At 41.7% G+C, this 25289-nt stretch overlaps 1 protein-coding gene across 3 annotated transcripts in view; it reads right to left on the bottom strand.

Moving 5' to 3' along the window:
• Window positions 1–25289, bottom strand: part of LOC106581151 (cell adhesion molecule 1-like) — a 164142-nt gene that overhangs the window by 138289 nt on the left and 564 nt on the right. The gene's annotated exons all lie outside the window — the stretch shown is intronic.

Here is a 25289-nt window from a genome sequence, read left to right as displayed (position 1 = left end):
GGTGAAGTCCACATAGCATATTGCATGTAACAAAGCTAGTTAATGTTTCTGTCATTTTCAGACTTCTAAACAACTATTGATTTAGAACCACAGAGAGTTACCGCTAGTCGCAAAGAAAACAGGAGCTGCCTCCACTATTCCAGCCCCATTTCACCTTCAACACTTCAACATCATCAAATCACCTCTACTTAGACTAATACAGTGACAACTAAAAGATACCAAAAACTGTTTAGTCCATTCAACGTCAGCTAAATATGATGTGGCTGTCCATGGTTCAGATTTGTGTGTGTGTGTGTGTGTGTGTGTGTGCTTGCATTTCTGCATTTGTGCAAGTAGAAAGAAACTTGTTGACTCACCCTACTTGTAGAGAAACGCCAATGCCATCCTCCTCTCTTTCATGTTGATGAAAACGGTCTATGACTCTGTCATACAGTACACTCTTTTATTTGTTGTTGTCCAAGGCTACCTGGCTAAAAAGCTTGCTTGGTAGCCTAAGTTCCTGTCATGGGCAACGTTAGCTAGTTAACATTAGCCTTCTACATCTAGCTACATACTGAACTTCAATCCTTTCAGTCCAGGGACAAATGTATGGATTTATGGTTGGATCAGAATCGCCGTTATAATCATTGGCCAGTACGGAGAATTAAGTAAAACCACAAGTCCAAATCCCTATCTCCATCCATGGCTAATTTATGAAAGGGACAATATTAGCTAGCTAGCCACCGAAGAACAACAACACAACGAGATGCAATAATACAAGTATTTCTCTTGATGCGATGTGATAGGAGTGAAGCCAAATCCAATCTGGCTTCCATTGATACTTTTCTTCTTGCGCCCGGACCATTCACAGTTAAGCTCACTCAGTTTAGTTCAACGCTGATTGGCTATTATTTTATACTTTTTTATCAAGGGAGGCCAAATGCTCACTGGCTTCCCTTGCATTCAATGCTATGGCTGGCAACAATGTCATACTCTTTTGGACCAGACAGCATCAGATAGATGGCCTTCATGTAGAGAGACAGGGGGGTGCTGTTTCGCTTGCTCGGATGCTTTCTCCAGTGAAATACATTCAGCCTCTTGCGAATTAAAGAAAAATGATAAAACACAGAGACGAAATATGAATTATTTTATGTTTTTTTCTTGGTCCATTTTTTTGGGAAGCCTGGCTTCCGTTGGCATCCATGAATACACGCCACTGCCATAGAGATTCAAGAGGAGTGAACAATCACAATGAGAAGGGGAGCAGCCAGAGAGCAGCAGCAAACACAGGCTAACAAGCAGCCACTCAGACAGGCTGACAGAACACAGTAGCCTCAAAGACCAATCAACTAGCAGGTAACAGAGAGTACCTCTGACAAGTTTAACAGGAAACATCCCAAAATGTAACACAGTAAGCACTAGGCAGCATCACGACCAAGCTAACACTCAAGAGTCCAAGTCAATATAACAAGCAGCACCACAGACATGAACGTCACTGCTCTGCTGTGGGTGTAGAAGAAACCACAGACACCCTGGCAGAGTCAATGTCACTCTAGGGGCCTGTGAGTGCTGCTGTATTAGTGGGATCCATAAAGGCTACATGTCATATGAACTAACAGGCAATTGGCTGGATTGATGATGATTTAAAAGGCTGCGAGAGAAGGAGATGGCCCATCTAAAAGGCTGCTGACACTAAATGTCTGCAATATGGGCCTGATGTATCCTGGTGTCACCTTCAAATGGGCCCCTCTTCTTCTGACTGAAAGCTTGATTGGTTCCATAAATACAGATTCTAATTACATCCAAAGAGAAACACAACCTTCTCTTAAAGGCCATTCTGACAATCTGAAGACAGAGTAAATGAACCACGCCTCCGCAGCCGTTATGCATATCGTGTCTGGCTGATATGTCAGAATGATGGCTTAATGTTCCATAATTATGACATTGTAAATGTCTGATAGCTGGGCTGGCCTGGGGCAGAGAATGTACTGTAATGTGTAGAGAGTCTGAAGAGGATGACGGTCTGAGATGTATTGCTGCAGATTGCAGAGTCGGTGTTGATGACATGAGAAGTGATGAATATTCAGAGGTGACTTACCCACACAAAGAACGATGGCAGGAGACAAAAAACAAACATGCATTTTGTCTGTGTCTGGTGTCTGCCCCAATCTGGGGAATCATTAGACATAATTATGCATAATGGCTGGACAAGGAATACCATCCATGCCATCCATCACACTAGTAGTGTGTTTATACATAATTCCTAATTTGAATCTGTACGTAAAATAACCCAGTATTTTGTTTTTAATGGAATATGTGACGCTGTGATAAGACGTTGTTTGTTTGTCACCATATCATCAAACATTTATTGGAGAAGAAAACTCAGAACAAAAAAGAAAAGCCTAAATGTGAAGTGGTTCAAATGATTTGGCCTGGAGGGCAGCCAATTAAAACATGTAGAGAAAGAAAATATTTGTAAAAACCCACCCCTGAATTTAAATGCTACTTAAACAGTTATTGTTCAGTCAAGCTAATCGATTCATGACAGCAGGGCAACACAAATCACTCACAGTTTCAAAGTAATAACAATTCACATCAAACTTCAACAATATGAACAAACAAGTCCACAGAAAAAAACATTCCTCTCTCAACTCAATAGACTCTGTCCTCTTTCAACTGAACTCTCATAACATAACATGTGACTGGCTGCTTGTCCACCTGAGAACTAATAAGATGTGAACAAGATAATCCAACTTTCCCAATACCAACCCAATTACCAGAGTTAAGACAGGACTGCTCTTCAAGCTGGGGAAATTAGCCATAGCTCCTCCAACAGAGCCTTTGTCAAACAGGCCCATCCTTTCCCTTCCTAACTCAATTATCCGAATGTACAGTCGTGGCCAAAAGTTTTGAGAATGACACAAATATTCATTTTCACAAAGTCTGCTGCCTCAGTTTGTATGATGGCAGTTTGCATATACTCCAGAATGTTATGAAGAGTGATCAGATGAATTGCAATTAATTGCAAAGTCCCTCTTTGCCATGCAAATGAACTGAATCTCCAAAAAACATTTCCACTGCATTTCAGCCCTGCCAAAAAGACCAGCTGACATCATGTCAGTGATTCTCTCGTTAACACAGGTGTGAGTGTTGACGAGGACAAGGCTGGAGATCACTCTGTCATGCTGATTGAGTTTGAATGACAGACTAGAAGCTTCAAAAGGAGGGTGGTGCTTGGAATCATTGTTCTTCCTCTGTCAACCATGGTTACCTGCAAGGAAACACGTGCCGTCATCATTGCTTTGCACAAAAAGGGCTTCACAGGCAAGGATATTGCTGCCAGTAAGATTGCACCTAAATCAACCATTTATCGGATCATCAAGAACTTCAAGGAGAGCGGTTCAATTGTTGCGAAGAAGGCTTCAGGGCGCCCAAGAAAGTCCAGTAAGCGCCAGGACCGTCTACTAAAGTTGATTCAGTTGCGGGATCTGGTACAGAGCTTGCTCAGGAATGGCAGCAGGCAGGTGTGAGTGCATCTGCACGCACAGTGATTCGATGACTTTTGGAGGATGGCCTGGTTTCAAGAAGGGCAGCAAAGAAGCCACATCTGGGACAGACTGATATTCTGCAAAAGGTACAGGTATTGGACTGCTGAGGACTGGGGTAAAGACAATTTCTCTGATGAATCCCCTTTCAGATTGTTTGGGGCATCCGGAAAAAAGCTTGTCTGGAGAAGACAAGGTGAGCGCTACCATCAGTCCTGTGTCATGCCAACAGTAAAGCATCCTGAGATCATTCATGTGTGAGGTTGCTTCTCAGCCAAGGGAGTGGGCTCACTCACAATTTTGCCTAAGAACACAGCCATGAATAAAGAATGGTACCAACACATCCTCCGAGAGCAACTTCTCCCAACAATCCAGGAACAGTTTGGTGAAAACAATGCCTTTTCCAGCATGATGGAGCACTTTGCCATAAGGCAAAAGTGATAAATATATGGCTCGGGGAACAAAACATCGATATAATGGGTCCATGGCCAGGAAACTCGCCAGACCTTAATCCCATTGAGAACTTGTGGTCAATCCTCAAGAGCCGGGTGGACAAACAAAACCCCACAAATTGTGACAAACTCCAAGCATTGATTATGCAAGAATGGGCTGCCATCAGTCAGGATGTGGCCCAGAAGTTAATTGACAGCATGCCAGGGCGGATTGCAGAGGTCTTGAAAAAGAAGGGTCAACACTGCAAATATTGACTCTTTGCATCATCTTCATGTAATTGTCAATAAAAGCCTTTGACACTTATGAAATGCTTGTTATTATACTTCAGTATTCCATAGTAACATCTGACAAAAATATTTAATGACACTGAAGCAGCAAACTTTGTGGAAATTAATATTTGTGTCATTCTCAAAACTTTGGGCCACGACTGTACATAGGATCAAGGTTAGAGTGTTTGCATAATTATGTCAGTTAGATGTTCAATAGATGGACTGACTGACTGACTGGCAGAAGGTGGCTTCCCCAGAGATGCAGGGTGTCATTAAACAGGCAGTCTGTCATCAACAGGCAGTCAGTCATTATTTTGGGCATTATTACAGCTCCATTTAACTTAATTTAACAAGCAACCAAGTCTACAGCAGGGTTGGGGTTAATTCCACAAATTCAATTATAATTCTATTCCAATTCCAGGTCAATCTTTGAATTCAGAGATATTTAAATTCCTCTCAATTCCAAAGTTAGGTAAATTCTAATAATTAAATTCCAAATTCAATATTATCCCCCAAAAATTCAAATTCCAATTCAATTCCATCAGGCTTTCAGGCTGATAATGTCACTGTTCAGACAGCCTATATACTGGAAATATAGAAATATAAATTGAAATGATTTAAAACTAATCCTGCAGTCAATTTCTGTACTGACTGCATTAATTCCATTAACGGAGAAATGTAAAACTATTGAATTCCAATTCAATTAAATTACACAGATTAAATGTTTTTACAATTCCAATTCAATTCCAATACCATAACTTAAAGATTGTTGAAATTCAAATTGAATTCAACGTAAATTCTTCACTTCATGAGTCAATTCAAGAATTGTCTCCAAACCTGGTCTACAGTACGTGACACAAAGCCCTTCATATGCCATAGAGAAGTTCTATGACAAGCTTAAGTCTCTGCAAATGACAGCCAGTCAACCATTCATTCTACCTGTTACCTTAGCTAGGACTTTTGTCCCTGTAGCTGATCATAACCATTGATCCTAACCCACTGGGGTGTAGTGGGTGTGTTCACCAAATCCCTCTCCAGGTCACATGTTTTCCTCAGAACTGTAACAGAAATGTTCCGCCTGCAGATGTTCAACCACAAAGGGCTGTGAGTGAAATAGTGAAGTGAACATAATATAGTCTCTGCCTAATTAAGCCCACCTGGAGCTGGAGATCTGCCTTAAACCTAGTACTGGAGCCTTAAACCATCATTTTTGTTTTTAAATCAAATCTGTCACAATAAGTTATGAAAGTACTAGCACAGATAAAAGGGGAAACCCAGATAGTTCATAGATAGAATAAAATAGAATCTGTCACAGAGTGCACAAAGTTTTGTAAAATTGGCCCTTTGCCAAAGTTGCAATAAAATGGCATTGTTTAGAAGGAGTGCAAGGGCGAATTGAGTTATTGCACACGTGCACCTCACAGAGTAGCCGTTCCCTAATGGAAATATGCAAATACATGCTAAAACACGCCAATTAGATCTTGCAAGCTCGTGCTTGGCTCTGCCTACCTCTGTCACGTCCTGACCAGTAAAAGGGGTTGTTTGTTATTGTAGTTTGGTCAGGGTGTGGCAGGGGGTGTTTGTTTAGTGTGTTTCGTTTTTTGGGGGGTAATGTTCTATGTTAGTCTATTTCTATGTCTGTGTCTAGTTATTCTATTTCTATGCTTAGTTTATTGGGTTAACCTTCAATTGGAGGCAGCTGTTCCTCGTTGCCTCTAATTGAAGGTCCTATTTAATAGGGGTGTTTTTTCATTGGGATTTTGTGGGTAGTTGTTCCATGTGTAGCTGTGTGCCTTACAGGACTGTTTCTCGTTGTTGTTTTGTATGAAGTGTTTATTTTGGTTTTCTTCTAAATAAAGAGGATGAGTATTCACATTCCCGCTGCGTTTTGGTCCACTCCATACGACGAACATGACAACCTCCTTGCTTGTTCTGCCCACTGTGCTTATTTGCTCCCATTGTAAATGATGCAGATGAACTATCTTGGGTTAGTTACCAGTATCTTTGGGAGTCGACTACTCTGGTGATAGCAGACCTCAATCTCCACAGTGGTAGGTTCTGGACAAATCTAGAACTACTCGAGTCAGAAGTGATATGAAATGCTCTGAGAAGACATACAAAACCAGACAGCATAGTTAACTGCTTTCATCTGGTTTAAGTTACAGAAAGACACGTATCTAATCTAGCATGTGATGTCAGTGAAATAATTGAAGTTGATCAATGAAAACAACAAGACATGTTGATTGATGTCGGAGCAGGTAAATGGAGCCTGTATCTCTGGTACGTGTCAGAGTCAGGGACATTATCTGACACCAGAACCCACAACACTATAGCCTCGTCCTCTCTCACAAGTCATCACCTCTGTATGGCGAGCCAGCCATTCCAGCCCACAGCCTGTTATATGTAATGAAATTATTTAATTACAAGTCTGGGGATGACTCTGTGTCTTAAGCCCTCATTATCAGACAGTGCACATTGGTAGGGAGCTGGAACGTGGCACATATGTAGCACATTAAAGGCTAAATGGCGGTCTCTCAGGTCTCTCAACAAAAAAGATCAAACAAAATGGCATTGCAGATCATTTTTAAATTATCATTTTTATCAGCCAGGCGGCAGACATGAAATGAAATAAGAAATATTATTCATTTTACAACCAAAGCAACTTTGTCCTTTCAAAGATCCTTTGTGTTGGAGCATCTTTTTTTAAACTTCATGAATAAAATCAACTGTTAAAATCTTGGTTTCCTTTCTGCTGTGCTGAGATAGCGTGGGAAAGAAAGAGAACGAAGGTCAATTTGGAACAAAGAATTTCCTGAGTTGATTTAACTGCTGGGTGATAAGGTGGCCTAGATACTATATATTTGATGAGGCCAGATTGGGAAGTTTGCCAGGCATTTTGGCTGCACCCGCTAAAAACTGGAAGAGCCTTTTTGCAAACAGACTTGAGAGGGAGGCAGCAGACAGTAAGAGTAGTCTAATACATGAAACCTGCACATCCTGATGTATCATACAGTGACAACCCTCACAGCACTGAATACATTTAAATAAATGCAGATTTGGGATTTAAGATGACACCAATGTGTCTCTCAAAGTGATTCACAACTACATTCAAATTAACCGTATTTCACAACTTTCGAGTAAAACAAATAGGGGCTTGTTGGAATTTCAGAAACTGATCTGCTTCAAATGTATTTCAAAAGTTTTCCAGCATATCTTTTACCATTTAAAAGTCAGGCTTGAAGGAACAGAGTGATTTGCTTGTGCTCTTGGATCCATGATATGGTTTCTGAACCATTCCTTCCACACTACTTGAGCCTATTTAGATTATGCAAAGCCTTCAAAAGTTTGTTGAAAATCACTCTGAAAAAAAAGTCAAATTAGAAAGTTCTTGCATATGTGGAAAAATATGAAACCATCTACTTAAATACTAATGGGAACGTTCAGATCCTGTCAATGTTGTTTTTAATGGAATATGTGACGCTGTGATAAGACGTTCACTCATGTTTGTTTGTCACCATATCACCAAACATTTATTGGAGAAGAAAACTCAGAACAAAAAAGAAAAGCCTAAATGTGAAGTGGTTCAAATGATTTGGCCTGGAGGGCAGCCAATTAAAACATGTAGAGAAAGAAAATATATTTTTTTAAATACCCCCCTGAATTTAAATGCTACTTAAACAGTTATTGTTCAGTCAAGCTAATCGATTCATGACAGCAGGGCAACACAAATCACTCACAGTTTCAAAGTAATAACAATTCACATCAAACTTCAACAATATGAACAAACAAGTCCACAGAAAAAAACATTCCTCTCTCAACTCAATAGACTCTGTCCTCTTTCAACTGAACTCTCATAACATAACATGTGACTGGCTGCTTGTCCACCTGAGAACTAATAAGATGTGAACAAGAAAATCCAACTTTCCCAATACCAACCCAATTACCAGAGTTAAGACAGGCCTGCTCTCAAGCTGGGGAAATTAGCCATAGCTGCTCCAACAGAGCCTTTGTTAAACAGGCCCATCCTTTCCCTTCCTAACTCAACTATCCTCCTCCCTTCTCCTGCCTGCTCAACCACAACTACTTTATGCTAAATAAACCATTTACATCTCCCACTGCAGCAGCACAGCTTATCTACATTTTCCAATAAAACTCCTAAATTGATGGATGTCATCTTAGTGCTCACAGGTCATAACTCATGCTGCTTTCTAATAACACTGTGTTGTGCTGTTATTAGGTCTAGACATGCTATTCTTTTCCACACCATCCCTAAGCCTGTCCTGTTTTCCTTTATTGATATCTATTTAAACACCACCAGAGTTAGCCTTCCTCTGAGGCATGCTGTATACACATGAATCAGAGGATCAGGCTTTTGAGGTGAAGGAGAGTAAATTCTCATTTGAAGTGTAGACTGACTGCAGGAGCAGACATAGACGCTTTGGGATGGGTCCTTGTCGAACCACTGAGCATAAACAAACATAATGCATCATGTAAATATTACACAAACACAAACTCTCTGACCTTACTGTACATCACTTGCGACTTTTTGTAAGGTGTTTTTAGTTAACACATAGTATGTAATGTGTGTTTTCAGATACCAGAGATGTCCCACACTGGCCTTGGACTGCCTACCATTCCAAAATGTCCTAAATGTTAAATGACAGTCACTGTCATCAATGAGACAACAAATGAGTCCAAATAGCCCTGTTGGTGAAAACTATTTCCCATTCATTCTGTTTTAGGCCTATGTGAAGAGAAATCAATGGGCATGACTTGGGGAAATTAAATTAACATTGTGGAGAGGCCTCAGTGTTCAGGATGAATAAAGGACATGTCAGGTCTGGAGAAGAGGAGGATGGAGGAGAGGAAGATGGAGGAGGAAAGGAGGATGGAGAGTGCTTATTACCTGGGACAATAGTTACAGAGGGACAAACATCAAGAGGAATGGTGATATGAGCAGGGAGAGTTTGCAGCAACTTGTACAGTATGATTGTTTTGATGTAGACATTCAATTAAACCCCCACAGCAAAAATCTATCCTGTGATTAAAACGTAAATGTTTTTAGTTTTTTTATCAATACATTTTAATTACATTCAAATGTGGTTCAATGTGACAGAATAAAATTTACAGAAACAATTTTATTTACTGACAGTGCAAGTGGCGGGTCTATGTTATAAGTTGTTATAAACACTTAGTCATCATGATGCAACCTTCAAATAAAGACTAACCATGTCTTTTAGTTAGCCTATACTGTGGCCAAACGAGTTTGTTAGCCAATCGAAAATTGCAATGAGTGACAATAAGGTGAAAGACTGAGCTGCAGTGGGAAAACCACCGAGCAGGATGGGAGAATAATGAATTATAAGAGGACTAGTAAGGCTGTGGTATGGAGTGTTCATAAAGTGGTAGGCATATGACACCTGTACCACTGAACAGTCTACATAGTTTGCAGTGGGCTCGCTGTCCATGTTAAGTACAAACAGTCTGCCATTTGGCAGCCCATGGATGAAGCCCATATTTCCTCTCTAATACCTGTCATCTTAAAGGGTAGCAATGTGACTTTGAGTTTTCGCCTTCCATTAACTATATTGCCTTCCTGTCTCGCCGTCCCTCGACAGACAGAGCACTGGACCAAGAATGAGAAGTAATCAATGCGCTGCTGGTTTGGGTGAATTAATATTATTGCTTGGGTTGCACAGTCCTGATTCAAATGACAATGACGGATTAGAGGTGTGTGAGGGAGAGTAATTAAGATGGTTCTTAAGTCAGGCTGATAACTCAAAGAGGCTGACGCCTCAGGCTGCAGCACACTACTGTCAGACTGCAAACCCTCTCTCATGTAAACATCAGAAATATGATCTTATACCACACAGTATACGACCTTGAGAAATGATAACAACTTCTAGTTGCGTACACTGTTGACGTGGTCCTATATGACCCTATCTTAATAAGATTTCATACAGGCACATCATGATTGCTGCATTGACGTCATAGAAGGCCCCATGCTGTTGTGAGTGACAACTCTTGAGGGCAATTCTACGAAATGCATTTGAAATACATAATATTCCAAAGCAAGTATTTTTCTTGGAATAGCTATTGCTAACTGTTTAAGCCCTTTACCACTGGAAAACAATTAAAAGGAAGAGGGTTATGGCATAGGCCTACAGCAAGTAAACGTTTACAATTGACAGAATATAATGTGTTCAAATACATTATATAATGTATTCTAATAACAAGAGGGACAATAACTGCTTGTGACATTTTACTGACAACATTCTTCAAAGTATGCTTTAGACCAGTGGCAATGCTACTTCAGATACCATCTACCTGAAAAGGCTTTCGTGAAGAGGCTTTTTACATTCTTCGACATAACTTATTTTTTACATTTTTCATTGACCAACTCATTGCTCAATGATCATGCTAGAACATAAAATATGTTATAAATGTCTGAGTAAAATGGTGAGTAGTAGGTCGCGGACCAGAAAATCCGGTGTTTGACTGACTAAGTTGCTAACAGACAGTTGCTAAATGACTGTCTATAAGGTGAAGTAACACCATTACAACATGCAGATGTTGGAAGATGAAGTCAGAAGGCAACAAGCAGTCATTACTGAACCCCCTCGTCTCACTGACTCCTCCAGTAGACTAGTTTAGTGAACTGGGCAGGGTTCCAGAGGACCACTGATTCTGATGGCAGGTGGGACAGTCCACCGTTGCCCTCCAAAAACTCCAGTCACATCCAGCTGTGAAAGTGGATAAAGTGGCTGCCATTTGACTCAATCTGGATGAAAGTATCTGCTAAGCAAACCACATCACTTAACCATGGCTGATGGGGAGTGGCTGCAGCATGACTGTTGATGTGTGGAGGGCAGAGCAAACAGATGTTGATGAGTCTCACCCATTTACTTCCTCCAATGAGATAAGTTATGAGACAATTTGATGACCTGGCATTCTTGAGTATTTATCAGATCAGTTGAATATGGTATTCCCACTTACCCAGCCAGCCCTACTCTCCACTCCTCTGGCAGCATCTGTACATCTGTTGATCGGCTGAGTCTCTCGGTCAGAAAGCTGGATCTGTACAGATTATCGATTAGTAATTCTCTCCCTCACAGAAAGCTGAGGGCCTTCTGTCCTCCACATTGATCAACAGTTATCTAGTCTTAGAGCTGAGGATGCTTCTCAGCTGTTGTCATGGTTTCTGAATAGTTCCACCTCCTCTCTGTGAGGCTAGTTAAATAAACTGCATGCAAGCTGTGAAGTTTCCAAGAACATTTGTTTGTAAAATATAAACATTTTCGCCTGCAACCAGCTACTATTTACCTTTTCGGAAACTCTGGACATGACTCTGTAAGTTTAAATTCTGAATGACTACACCCCCCTCTAGGACAAAAAATCCAAAGGACACTGGTGATACATGGACAGTGGATGGCGGGCAGATACATGTCGCTTGATAAGCTCTGTTCTATATAGGGCTGTCCCAGACAACAACAAAAAATCTTGGTTGACTGAAATAAGGCTGTAACGTAACAAAATGTGGAAAAAGTCAAGGGGTCTGAAAACCCTCCCTATGTGTTTTAATAAAATCAACTATATATGCATTGAGCTTGTTTGAGGCTTTACGCTCAATGTTTGATGAAATAAGACACAAATAACTCAAGAGGGAGCCAGACATCAAGATAACCAGAAGAAAAAACCCTTAACCTGTCCCAACCATCCTCTTCCCACTCCTACTGGCTTTCGCAGATTCTGTCGTTACTCTCCTGAAGTTGCCGGTAATAGGCTACATGAGGAGTCGGCAAACTTTCTCATGTGGAATGTCAATTTATCTTACAATTTCTACCAATCTGCGTGCCAGTTATGGTTTTCATATGCACATTTACGTGGAACAGATTAATTTAGATTATAATAACGTCTTCATATCTCAAAATCATGTGGTTAATCAAAATTCTATCCAAATCTAAATGAAAATGATACAAACCTAAACCTAACTTCTATTGCCATTACCAACTATGTAAAAATAGCCTATAAAGCCAACAAATAAAAACATTTCAGCCTGCAGGTAAAAAATATCCTATAAATCACATTGGAAACGCATGGCCTGTCTACAATGAAGTTGAAACATTGTATCAACTATTAACTTGGGTCAGCCTGAAGCTCCTTGCAACATTGTAGAAAATATTCTGGGCCCTCAGAGTTTCCTGTGCCAGTGAGCTCGGGACAGACACAGCTGTAGGCTATTTGAGCAAGGGATAAGAAGTAATCAGGTACGCCAATTTTATGATGTTTCCACTGGATCAGAGCATGACATTTTTTCCTTTCACGGTGAGTGGTTATCGAAAGGGAGAGAGCTAGAAAGATTTTTCAAATACATTGAGGAATTATTGTCATTCTCAATGGATGTAGAAACAGACTTTGTTCGTTTGCTGTTTGAGGTGAAGAAAACATTACTTTGAGAAGCTCCACAGTTCATTAGTGTTGGTGCATTAAGCCAATCAGAAATATTATCAGATCCTCAAATGGGCACATTTATATGGCTTCATTTACACGCAGGTAGCCTATAGTCCTACTTCCATACGTAATCAGGTATGCGTCCTTACTCAACATTGACAGGAGCGCTCCAAACAAAATACAATTACTAAATTGACAAAACTCATAAATGGAATGAAATAAAACAAACTTGTTTCTCACAAGTGTAGCATAGCTTGTGCGCTCTGCAAACAACGTGTCCACTCCAACATTGAGAACGGTAAAAGACTGGAATAATAATATATTGAATGCATTAACAGACATTACCGTAACCAAACAAACATTGTAGATTCTAAAATAAAGGAATTAACAGTAAATGTACTGCTGGTGATATATGTAACAGGGAATTAATAGACACTAACAATCAAATGCAAACAATTCACCCAGTGAAGTTATGAAACAATGAATGTGCACAAATTGCATTCTGGAGCATTCTGGAGAGAGACGTGCATTGTACATCTTAGCCACACTCCCATTCTGCTTGGACTGTGCCATCCCCGCAGACTCTGCAATGGATTAGTCTCGGCCTCTGCAATGGATTAGTTCACTTAGATGGAACGTGAATAAGACAGGTGTCTTTTGTGCAATAAAAAATATATACAGTTCAAGTGGGAAGTTTACATTCACTTAGGTCGGAATCATTAAAACTCGTTTTTCAACCACTCCACAAATTTCTTGTTAACAAACTATAGTTTTGGCAAGTCGGTTAGGACATCTACTTTGTGCATGACACAAGTCATTTTTCCAACAATTGTTTACAGACAGATTATTTCACTTATAATTCACTGTATCACAATTTCAGTGGGTCAGAAGTTTACTAAGTTGACTGTGCCTTTAAACAGCTTGAAAAATTCCAGAAGATAATGTCATGACTTTAGAAGCTTCTGATAGGCTAATTGACATCATTTGGAAACACTTTGTTGTTTTTATGGATTTTGTCTTGTTGCTTTTTGTTCTATGTTGCTCTGTCTGTATGCTACATCTTGCTTGTCCTATGTTGCTCTGTCTGTATGCTATGTCTTGCTTGTCCTATGTTACTCTGCGTGTGCTCACTGTTCAATGATTGTCTATATTGTAATTGTTTTTAATAACCTGCCCAGGGACTGCGGTTGAAAATTAGCCGGCTGGCTAAAACCGGCACTTTTACTGAAACGTTGATTAATGTGCACTGTCCCTGTAAAAATAAAATAAACTCAAACTCAAACTCAATTGGAGGTGTACCTGTGGATGTATTTCAAGGCCTACCTTCAAACTCAGTGCCTCTTTGCTTCACATCATGGGAAAATCAAAAGAAATCAGCCAAGACCTCAGAAAAGAAAATGTAGACCTCCACAAGTCTGGTTCATCCTTGGGAGCAATTTCCAAACGCCTGAAGGTACCACGTTCATCTGTACAAACAATAGTACGCAAGTATAAACACCATGGGACCGCGCAGCCGTCATACCACTGAGGAAGGAGACGCGTTCTGTCTCCTAGAGATGAACGTACTTTGGTGTGAAAAGTGCAAATCAATCCCAGAACAACAGCAAAGGACCTTGTGAAGATGCTGGAATAAACAGGTACAACAGTATCTATATCCACAGTTAAACAAGTCCTATATTGACATAACCTGAAAGGCCGCTCAGCAAGGAAGAAGCCACTGCTCCAAAACCTCCAATAAAAAGCCAGACTACGGTTTGCAACTGCACATGGGGACAAATATCCACTTTTTGGAGAATTGTCCTCTGGTCTCATGAAACAAAAATAGAACTGTTTGGCCATAATGACCATCGTTATGTTTGGAGGAAAAAGTGGGAGGCTTGCAAGCCAAAGAACACCATCCCAACCATGAAGCACGGGGGTGGCAGCATCATGTTGTGGGGGTGCTTTGCTGCAGGAGGGACTGTTGTGGGGGTGCTTTGCTGCAGGAGGGAGTGCAGGAGGGATTATGTGGATATATTGAAACAACATCTCAAGACATCAGTCAGGAAGTTAAAGCTTGGTCACAAATGGCTCTTCCAAATGGACAATGACCCCAAGCATACTTCCAAAGTTGTTGCAAAATGGCTTAAGGACAACAAAGTCAAGGTATTGGAGTGGCCATCACAAATCCCTGACCTCAATCCTATAGAAAATCTGTGGGCAGAACTGAAAAAGTGTGTGCGAGCAAGGAGGCCGACAAACCTGACTCAGTTACACCAGCTCTGTCAGAAGAAATGGGCCAAAATGTACCCAATTTATTGTGGGAAGCTTGTGGAAGGCTACCCGAAACCTTTGACCCAAGTTAAACAATTTAAAGACAATGCTACTGTAACGCCCTGGCCATAGAGAGTGGTTTTTTGTTCTTTATTTTGGTTAGGGCAGGGTGTTACATTGGGTGGGCGTTCTATGTTCCTTTTTCTATGTTTTTGTATTTCTTTGTTTTGGGCCGTGTGTGGCTCCCAATCAGGCACAGCTGAAGCTCGTTGTTGCTGATTGGGAGTCACACATAAGGAGCATGTTTTTCCTTTGGGTTTTGTGGGTAATTGTTTCTGTTAGTGTTTGCACCTGACAGGACTGTTTGGCTGTCAGTTTTCTTGTTTTGTTTGTATAGTGTTCTTTCTGTGATTAAATATTCAATGATGAACACTAACTCCGCTGCACCTTGGTCTCTCTCTCACGACAGCCCTTACAGCTACCAAATACTAATTGAGTGTATGTAAACTTCTGACCCACTGGGAATGTGATGAAAGAAATAAAACCTGAAATAAATAATTCTCTTAACTATTATTCTGACATTTCACATTCTTAAAATAAAGTGGTGATCCTAACTGACCTAAGACACGGAATTTTTACTTGGATTAAATGTCAGGAATTATGAAAAACTGAGTTTAAATGTATTTTGCTAAGGTGTATGTAAACTTCTTACTTCAGCTGTATATATACTGTACAGTACCAGCCAAAAGGCACATGAAGCTGGTTGAGAGAATGCCAAGAGTGTTCACAGCTGTCATCAAGGCAAAGGGTGGCTACTTTGAAGAATATCCAATATAAAATATATTTTGATTTGTTGAACACTTTTTTGGTTACTGCATTATTCCATATGTGTTATTTCATAGTTTTGATGTCTTCACTATTATTCTACAATGTAGAAAATAGTACAAAAAAATGTAAACCCTGGAATGAGTAGGTGTCCAAACTTTTCACTGGTACTATATATATTTTTGCTACTGCTTGACAAAAAAAATCTTGATCGACCAACAGCCTATCGACCAAACAATCGACTAGTCGAATAATTGGAGTCCTAGTTCTGTATATGCTAGGGACTGTACGTCTGTGCCATGTCTGTTGATAGAGTATGTTCTGTTCTGCAGTAAAACTGTCCCATGTTTCCATTTACGAGGTGCTGTGCTGTGAGCCGGTGACTGGTCCACGGTCGCTCTTAATGGCGTGCTGTGACTGCTCCATGAGGCATACTAATGTGCACTCCATGCCCTCCAAAACAACAACATTGCTTCTTAATTTTCTCATTGCGGAAATGATTCGCACAGCCACAGCCAGGCAATGTAGACAATGCAGTGAGGACCCTCAGATCCAGGGCACAGAGAGAACAATGTCATCTTCATACCAGCAGACACCACTCCTCCTCCTCATTATCACAGCACTGGCATAAATGAAGCACTCTGTCCACTCACTCATCAAAGGGCCCGCCACCAGTCTCTTACTGCTATTTGACTGTTTATTACACTTTAGTTCAACAGCCAATGTTGTTGTTTCGATACTATTTTCAGCATTCTTCATTCACTGACAACTCACTGTCCTTTATAGTGAAAATTCCATTGACAAAAAGGTGGGAGGTCTGATTTGTATTCCATCCAAAAATAACTCTAAAGTGAATAGGATGTCAACAATTCCCCTCTCCCTGCCCTTTGACCTTGGCATTACACGTTTATTTAGCAAAAAGCTATTTTACGGAGACAGAAAATAGTTGTATTGTGTTCCCCTGCCAGAGGCTTGAAGGATGAACTATGTATTAGTCCGAAATGACTCCTAGGATGCATCCCAAATGGAACCCTATTCTCTATATTGTGCACAAATTTTGGGCCACTATTCCCTATACAGCGCACTACATTTGAAAAGTAGTGCAATATAAAGGGAATAGGGTGCCATTTGGGATGCATCCTAGGAGTCTTGAAAGGCTATACAAGGTCAGTGATGGAGAGACATTCTGTAGGCACCACCAGACGTAGCCAATGGCCATCCCTTCTGACCAACTGATCTCTCACCCCTCTATAGCTGCATGCCTTCACCCAGTATGACTTCAAGACCAATACAACAGTGGAACCTCAACGAGACTGCTAATTACGCTGCAGCTAGATTCTCTGCTTCCCTTCACATTTTAACAGATGGGCTTATCCAGAGCAACTAATGTTAAGTGCCTTGCTTAAGGGCACATTAACAGATTTTTCACCTAGTCGGCCCGGGATATCAAACCAGCAACCTTTCGGTTAAGAGCTTTGGGCTCTTAACCACTAGGCTACCTGCCGCCATGTACAGAGGAACAGTCAGAAAGAGCTCACTGAAAAAAGTGTGTGGACACTGGGTAGCTCTGTCTGAAGCAGACAGAGCTACCCACACAGCTTGAAATGTGCTGTCTTACATCAGACAGTAGTGACTAGCAAAACTGCAGTAGCTGATTTTCTTATGGATGTCAACAGCGGCTACCGGATCTTCTCTCTTTCTAAAGTTGTACTGAGAAGAAGTACAACGTCTCAGCCTTCCCTAACTAAGAGTATCATCGGCTGCTGCCACCACATAAACTAATGTCCTGCATTATCTAGCAATTAGGGGGAGGTTTATTAAGCAGAATCTAATGTAAATTTAATGAGCTATAAATTCAGTTTCTTTAAATAGAAGAGTATATTATTGTTACAAATTATGTAGTGAGCCAAATGTACAGGCAATGAAATATTTCACAAGCTGGCACATATCAATGGGCCATTAGCTTCGGTGTCAAATTTAACTTGAAACAGGATAAGTGCATTTCACCGCAGGTTGTGAGAACTGTGCAATTTTCCAACCACAGTGCCCACATGATATCAATGGTCCTGTATTTACTACTTATCATTCAAACCTGCTATGAGCATACAGAACAAGTGAAGTGGACAGGATCAGTATCCTGGCCCCACAGTCAACAGCACTGTTAAAGTGCTGTATACAGTATACGTGAACACAGGACAAGATATTCTAGTAGATACATTTTACATTTTTAGTCATTTAGCAGACGCTCTTATCCAGAGCGACTTACAGTAGTGAATGCATACATTTCATACATTTAATTTCATGCATTTTTTGTACTGGCCCCCCGTGGGAATCGAACCCACAACCCTGGCGTTGCAAACACCTTGCCAGTTCAGTTACCAAGGCCTGCGAAGGATGAGGTTGATGACTCAGTACAGAGACAGAATACAGTACAGCAGCCCTGCATCACTCTGTTTCAAAGCCAAACCCTTCAACAGCATCTTCAATCACCATCCATTTCACACATAGAAAACTGTATGGCAAACATAAGCACAATAACAAGTGTACGTTTCCTTTGTTTATCAGAGAAACACACCAAAAGCAGTACAGGCCTACTTAAGGCTCCATGACCACTTCTATTGATCCATTTCACCATCATTCAGCGCTGATGAATGAGGTGGAGCTGACAATAAAGAAGCATTATGCAACCGTCTGAAATATGATGATCAGATCCCAGCTGATATGTATTATAATAGAAGAACCTCCTGGAGATAGAGGATCCCCCAGGAGATAGAGGAACCCCCTGGAGAGATAGAGGAACCCCCTGGAGAGACAGAGGAACCCCATGGAGAGACAGAGGAACCCCATGGAGAGACAGAGGAACCCCCTGGAGAGACAGAGGAACCCCCTGGAGAGACACAGGAACCCCCTGGAGAGACACAGGAACCCCCTGGAGAGATAGAGGACCCCTGGGGAGATAGAGGACCCCTGGAGAGATAGAGGAACCCCCTGGAGAGATAGAGGACCCCTGGGGAGATAGAGGACCCCTGGAGAGATAGAGGACCCCTGGGGAGATAGAGGACCCCTGGAGAGATAGAGGAACCCCCTGGAGAGAAAGAGGAACCCCCTGGAGAGACAGAGGAACCCCCTGGAGAGATAGAGGAACCCCATGGAGAGACAGAGGAACCCCCTGGAGAGACAGAGGAACCCCCTGGAGAGACACAGGAACCCCCTGGAGAGACAGAGGAAAACCATGGAGAGATAAAGGAAACTCCTGGAGAGATAGAGGGACCCCCTAGAGTGACAGAGGCACCCCTGGAGAGATATAGGAAACCTCTGGAGAGATAGAGGAACCCTTGAGATAGAGGATCCCCCTGGAGATAGAGGAACCCCATGGAGATAAAGGACCCCTGGACAGATAGAGGACTTACCTGGAGAGACAGATGAACCCCCTGAAAAGACAGAGGTACTCCATGGAGAGATAGAGGAACTCCCTGGAGAGACAAAGGAACCCCCAGGAGAAACAGAAGCACTCCCTGGAGAGATAGAGGACCTCCCTGGAGAGATAGAGGACCTCCCTGGAGAGATAGAGGACCTCCCTGGAGAGATAGAGGACCTCCCTGGAGAGACAGAGGAACCCCCTGGAGAGACAGAGGAACTCCCTGGAGAGACAGAGGAACCCCCTGGAGAGACAGAGGAACCCCCTGGAGAGACAGAGGAACTCCCTGGAGAGACAGAGGACCTCCCTGGAGAGACAGAGGAACCCCTGGAGAGATAGAGGACCTCCCTGGAGAGACAGAGGAACCCCCTGGAGAGACAGAGGAACTCCCTGGAGAGACAGAGGAACCCCCTGGAGAGACAGAGGAACTCCCTGGAGAGACAGAGGACCTCCCTGGAGAGACAGAGGAACCCCCTGGAGAGACAGAGGAACCCCTGGAGGGAAATAGGAAACTCCTGTGAAGTGGACAGGATCAGTATCCTGGCCCCACAGTCAACAGCACTGTTAAAGCGCTGTATACAGTATACGTGAAGAACACAGGACAAGATATTCTAGTAGATTCCAGTTCAGTTACCAAGGCCTGTGAAGGATGAGGGTGATGACTCAGTACAGAGACAGAATACAGTACAGCAGCCCTGCATCACTCTGTTTCAAAGCCAAACCCTTCAACAGCATCTTCAATCACCATCCATTTCACACATAGAAAACTGTATGGCAAACATAAGCACAATAACAAGCATACGTTTCCTTTGTTTATCAGAGAAACACACCAAAAGCAGTACTACTTAAGGCTCCATGACCACTTCTATTGGTCCATTTCACCATCATTCAACGCTGATGAATGAGGTGGAGCTGACATTAAAGAAGCATTATGCAACCGTCTGAAATACGATGATCAGATCCCAGCTGATATGTATTATAATAGAAGAACCTCCTGGAGATAGAGGATCCCCCAGGAGATAGAGGACCCCTGGAGAGATAGAGGACCCCTGGAGAGATAGAGGAACCCCCTGGAGAGACAGAGGAACCCCCTGGAGAGATAGAGGACCCCTGGAGAGATAGAGGAACCCCCTGGAGAGATAGAGGATCGCCCTGGAGATAGAGGATCCCCCAGGAGATAGAGGATCCCTGGAGAGATAGAGGAACCCCCTGGAGAGATAGAGGAACCCCCTGGAGAGACAGAGGAACCCCCTGGAGAGACATATGAAACTCCTGGAGAGACAGAGGAACCCCCTGGAGAGAAATATGAAACTCCTGGAGAGACATAGGAATCCCTTGGAGAGATATAGGAAACTCCTGGAGAGATAGAGGGACCCCCTGGAGTGATAGAGGACCCCCTGGAGAGATATAGGAAACCCCTGGAGAGATAGAGGAACCCCTGGAGAGACAGAGGAACATCCTGGAGAGATAGAGGAACTCCCTGGAGAGACAGAGGTACCCCCTGGAGAGACAGAGGAACCCCCTGGAGAGACAGAGCAACTCCCTGGAAAGACAGAGGAGCTCCCTAAAGAGACAGAGGAACCCCATGGAGAGACAGAGGAACTCCCTGGAGAGACAAAATAACTCCCTGGAGAGGTAGAGGAACCCCCTGGAGACATACACTATTTACAAGACGCTTTCAAAATTATTTTAAATCTTTATTTTTGTATCGCTCCATATCAGCTATCTGAGCAGCTTACCAATCGCTGCAGCTGTATCTGTAAAGCCCATCTGTAAATAGCCAATCCAACTACCTACCTCATCCCCATATTGGTTTTTGGGGATGAGGTAGCTCTTTTGCACACCAGTATTTCTACTTGGACATCATCATCTGCACATCTATCACTCCTGTGTTAATTTGCTAAATTGCAATTACTTCGCTACTATGGCCTATTTATTTCCTTACCTCCTTACCTCCATTTGCACACACTGTATATAGATTTTTCTATTGTGTTATTGACTGTACTTTTGCTTATCCCACGCATAACTCTGTTTTTGTTGTTTGTCGCACTGCTTTGCTTTATCTTGGCCAGGTCGCAGTTGTAAATGAGAACTTGTTCTCAACTGACCTACCTGGTTAAATAAAGGTGAAATATTTTTTTTATTTCTTTATTAAAAATCTTTCCTTTCAGATATTAACCAACCTGGCTTGATGTCAAATAAATGCCTGCCAAGCCTAGTCCAGCTAAGCAAGATCTAGTTAGCCCTTCTCTTTGGTGCTCTACTCTCACTATAAAGGCATACAGTTCCTTCAGAAAGTATTCAGACCCCTTGACTTTTTCCACATTTTGTTATGTTACAGCCTTATTCTAAAATTGATTAAATATAGTTTTTTTTTCTCAGCAATCTACACACAATACCCCATAAAGACAAAGCAAAAACAGGTTTTTACAATTTTTGCAAATGTATGAGAAATGAAAAACAGAAATACCTTATTTACGTAAGTATTCAGACCATTTGCTATGAGACTCGAATTTGATCATCCTTGAGATGTTTCTACAACTTGATTGGAGTCCACCTGTGGTAAATTCAATTGATTGGACATGATTTGGAAAGGCACACCCCTCTCTATATAAGGTCCCACAGTTTACAGTGCATGTCAGAGCAAAACCCAAGCCATGAGGTCCAATGAATTGTCCAAAGAGCTCTGAGACAGGATTGTGTCGAGGCACAGATCTGGGGAAGGGTACCAAAAAAGATTCTGCAGCATTGAAGGTCCCCAAGAATACAACGGCCTCGCACAAACTGACCCATCGGAGGAGAAGGGCCTTGGACAGGGAGAGTGTCCAGACAGAAGCCACTCCTCAGTAAAAGGCATATGATGACAGCCCTCTGGAGTTTGCCAAAAGGCACCTAAATACTCTCAGAACACGAGAAACAAGATTCTCTGGTCTGATGAAACCAAGATTGAACTCTTTGGCCTGAATTCCAAGCATCACGTCTGGAGGAAACCTGGCACCATCTCTACGGTGAAGCATGGTGGTGGCAGCATCATGCTGTGGGGACGTTTTTCAGAAGCAGGGACTGGGAGACTAGTCTGGATCGTGGCAAAGATGAGCAGAGCAAAGTACAGAGAGATCCTTGATGAAAACCTGCCCCGGAGCGCTCAGGACCTCGGACTTGGGTGAAGGTTCACCTTCCAACGACCCTAAGCATATATGCAAAACAACGCAGGAGTGATTTCGGGACAAGTGTCTGAATGTCCTTGAGTGACCCAGCCAGAGCCCGGACTTGAACCCGATCAAACATCTCTGGAGAGACCTGAAAATAGCTGTGCAGCAACGCTCTCCATCCAACCTGACAGAGCTTGAGAGGATCTGCAGAGAAGAATGGTAGAAACTTCCCAAACACAGGTGTGCCAAGCTTGTAGCGTCATACCCAAGAAGATTTGATGCTGTAGTCGCTGCCAAAGGTGCTTCATCAAAGCACTGAGTAAAGGGTATGAATAATTTATTTTTATAAATTAGCAACAATTTCAAAAAAAATATTTTTGATTTGTCATTATGGGGTATTTTGTGTAGATTGCTGAGGTTTTTTATATCAATTTTAGAATAATGCTGTAACGTAACAAAATGTGGTCAAGGGGTCTGAACACTTTCCGAAGGCACTGTATCTAAATGGTATCCTACCAAGCCTGGTCAACTTTGTTCCTAACAATATGTGCAAGTTGTTACAGCTGTACATCGTTTCTAGGTCAGCAAACCTCTTGTTCTCCTCTCCCTGCATTTATTTATGCAACGAAAATCAAATAAATGAAAGATCTGCATCCATAGGTCTTTCTTGGCTTGGAATTTTTCTTCCCCACAAAAGAATGCAATAATCTTCTAATCTTGCACCACTTGGGATATTGCATTGGAAGCTATTGTGTATTCTGGATGCATTCTGGCATTTAACACAGAGAGAGGTTAATTAAATTGATGGTGACCGAGAGTGAAGCTCTAAAATACAGTGAATGGTATTCAACCACTAGGTGCACACTACACTCCATTCAACAGTCCTAACATTGAAAACCTGTAGTTTACCATGTTACCTTCAGTACACATGTACAGTGCCTTCCACTTTTTGTTGTGTTACAGCCTGAATTTAAAATGTATTACATTGTATTACACTGGCCTATAATGTCAAAGTGGAATTTTTTATTTTTACAAATTCATTAAAAATGAAAAGCTTAAAAGTCTTGAGTCAATAAGTATTCAACCCCTTTGTTATAGCAAGCCTAAATAAGTTCAGGGTTGAAAATGTGCCTAACAAGTCACATAATAAGTTCCATGGACTCCCAAGGAAAGGTACAGGCGTCTTTCCTAACTTAGTTGCCGGAGAGGAAGGAAACCGCTCAGGGATTTCACCATGAGGCCAATGATGACTTTAAAACAGTTACAGAGTTTAATGGCTGTGATAGGAGAACACTGAGGATGGATCAATAACACTGTAGTTACTCCACAATAATAAAATAAATGACAGAGTGAAAAAAGGAAGCCTGTACAGAATAAAAATAGAAATAAACATACATCCTGTTTGCAACACACCATTAAAGTTACACTGCAAAACAAATGTGGCAATGCAATTCACATTTTGTCCTGAATACAAAGTGTTATGTTAGGGGCAAATCCATGCTTGTAATCGTTAAGGAATGTGGAGTTTTTCAGGATAAAAAAGAAATGGAATGGAGCTAAGCACAGGCAAAATCCTAGAGGAAAACCTGGTTCAGTCTGCTTTCCACTGGACACTGGGAGATGAATTCACCTTTCAGCAGGACAATAACCTAAAACACATAGCCAAATATACACTGGAGTTGCTTACCAAGAAGACAGTGTATTTTCCTGAGTTGCCGATTTACAGTTTTGACTTAAATCTACTTAAACATCTATGGCAAGACCTGAAAATGGTTCTGGCAATGATCAACAACCAATATGATTTTGAAAAGAATCATGGGCCAATGTTGCACAATTCGGGTGTGGAAAGCTCTTAGAGACGTACCCAGATACACAGCTGTAATCGCTGCTAAAGCTGTTTCCACAAAGTGTTGACTCAGGGGTGTGAATACTTCTCTAAATTAGATATTTCTGTATGTAATTTCAATACATTTGCCAAAAAATGTCAAAAACATGTTTTTGCTTTGTCATTATGGGGTATTGTGTGTAGATGGGTGAGAACACAGGCTGTACCACAACAAAATGTGGAGTAAGTATGAATACTTTCTGTAGGCACTGTATTTCTTTAGACATTTCGCTTTATTTTGGATAGGCTTCTGAGCAACAAACAGTGTAATCCTGTATAGACCCCCCCACCCCCCAAACATCCATCCATCCAACACACACACACACACACACACACACACACACACACACATAGAGACCTGTTGATTTTGAATTGCGAAATTTAAAGGCTACATATGAGCAACATAACAGACCTGTAAAGAATGTTATGCTTGTCATTAAAAAAAATAATATCTCACAAATTGACTGCATATTAGCGACAAACCATGAGGCGAAAAACCTACATTTTAGGTTACTGTCCACACTACAACACTAGCGTAAATGAAATGATTGTGAAAAGATCTTTGGCTACAGTGTCTGAGGCTGACTATATGAAATTATACTGGCGTGGTCATTTACCTTGTAGGCTAGTGCATGCACCGTACCAGCATATCAGCCTATGTAGCCTACAACTAACAGAAACAGTCAGGCAGGTCATAAATTGCTTGCAATCCAACAACTGAAGAGATTTCTGGGTCCATCAGTGTCCTATTCGCCGGAAACAATACGTAGACAAACTCTTAACTGTGAACCTGTATAATAGGATAATAGTAAGGAGGTATGTTGTGGGTAGAAGCCACTGCGCCGAAACCTATTCACCGCAGCGGTGGAGGGGACACACTGACATGAGTGCACTTTACTGTATGTAGCTGCATTGCGTGTTTTTCAGCGCACTAAAGTACTAGAGTATAATAGGCATTCGAGTTATTGAACATAAATATTAGCCACTGTGAGCATTTGCAATACATTTACCCTGACCACTCTGTTTATGTTACACCGAGGAAACTTCCACTGGCAAATA

Source organism: Salmo salar, chromosome 20 (genome assembly GCF_965601325.2).
Source record: "Salmo salar chromosome 20, fSalSal1, whole genome shotgun sequence".
In the NCBI taxonomy this organism is placed as follows: Eukaryota; Metazoa; Chordata; class Actinopteri; order Salmoniformes; family Salmonidae; genus Salmo; species Salmo salar.
The sequence above is the reverse complement of the archived record's forward strand: the minus strand, read 5'-3'. Positions and strand labels throughout refer to the sequence as shown.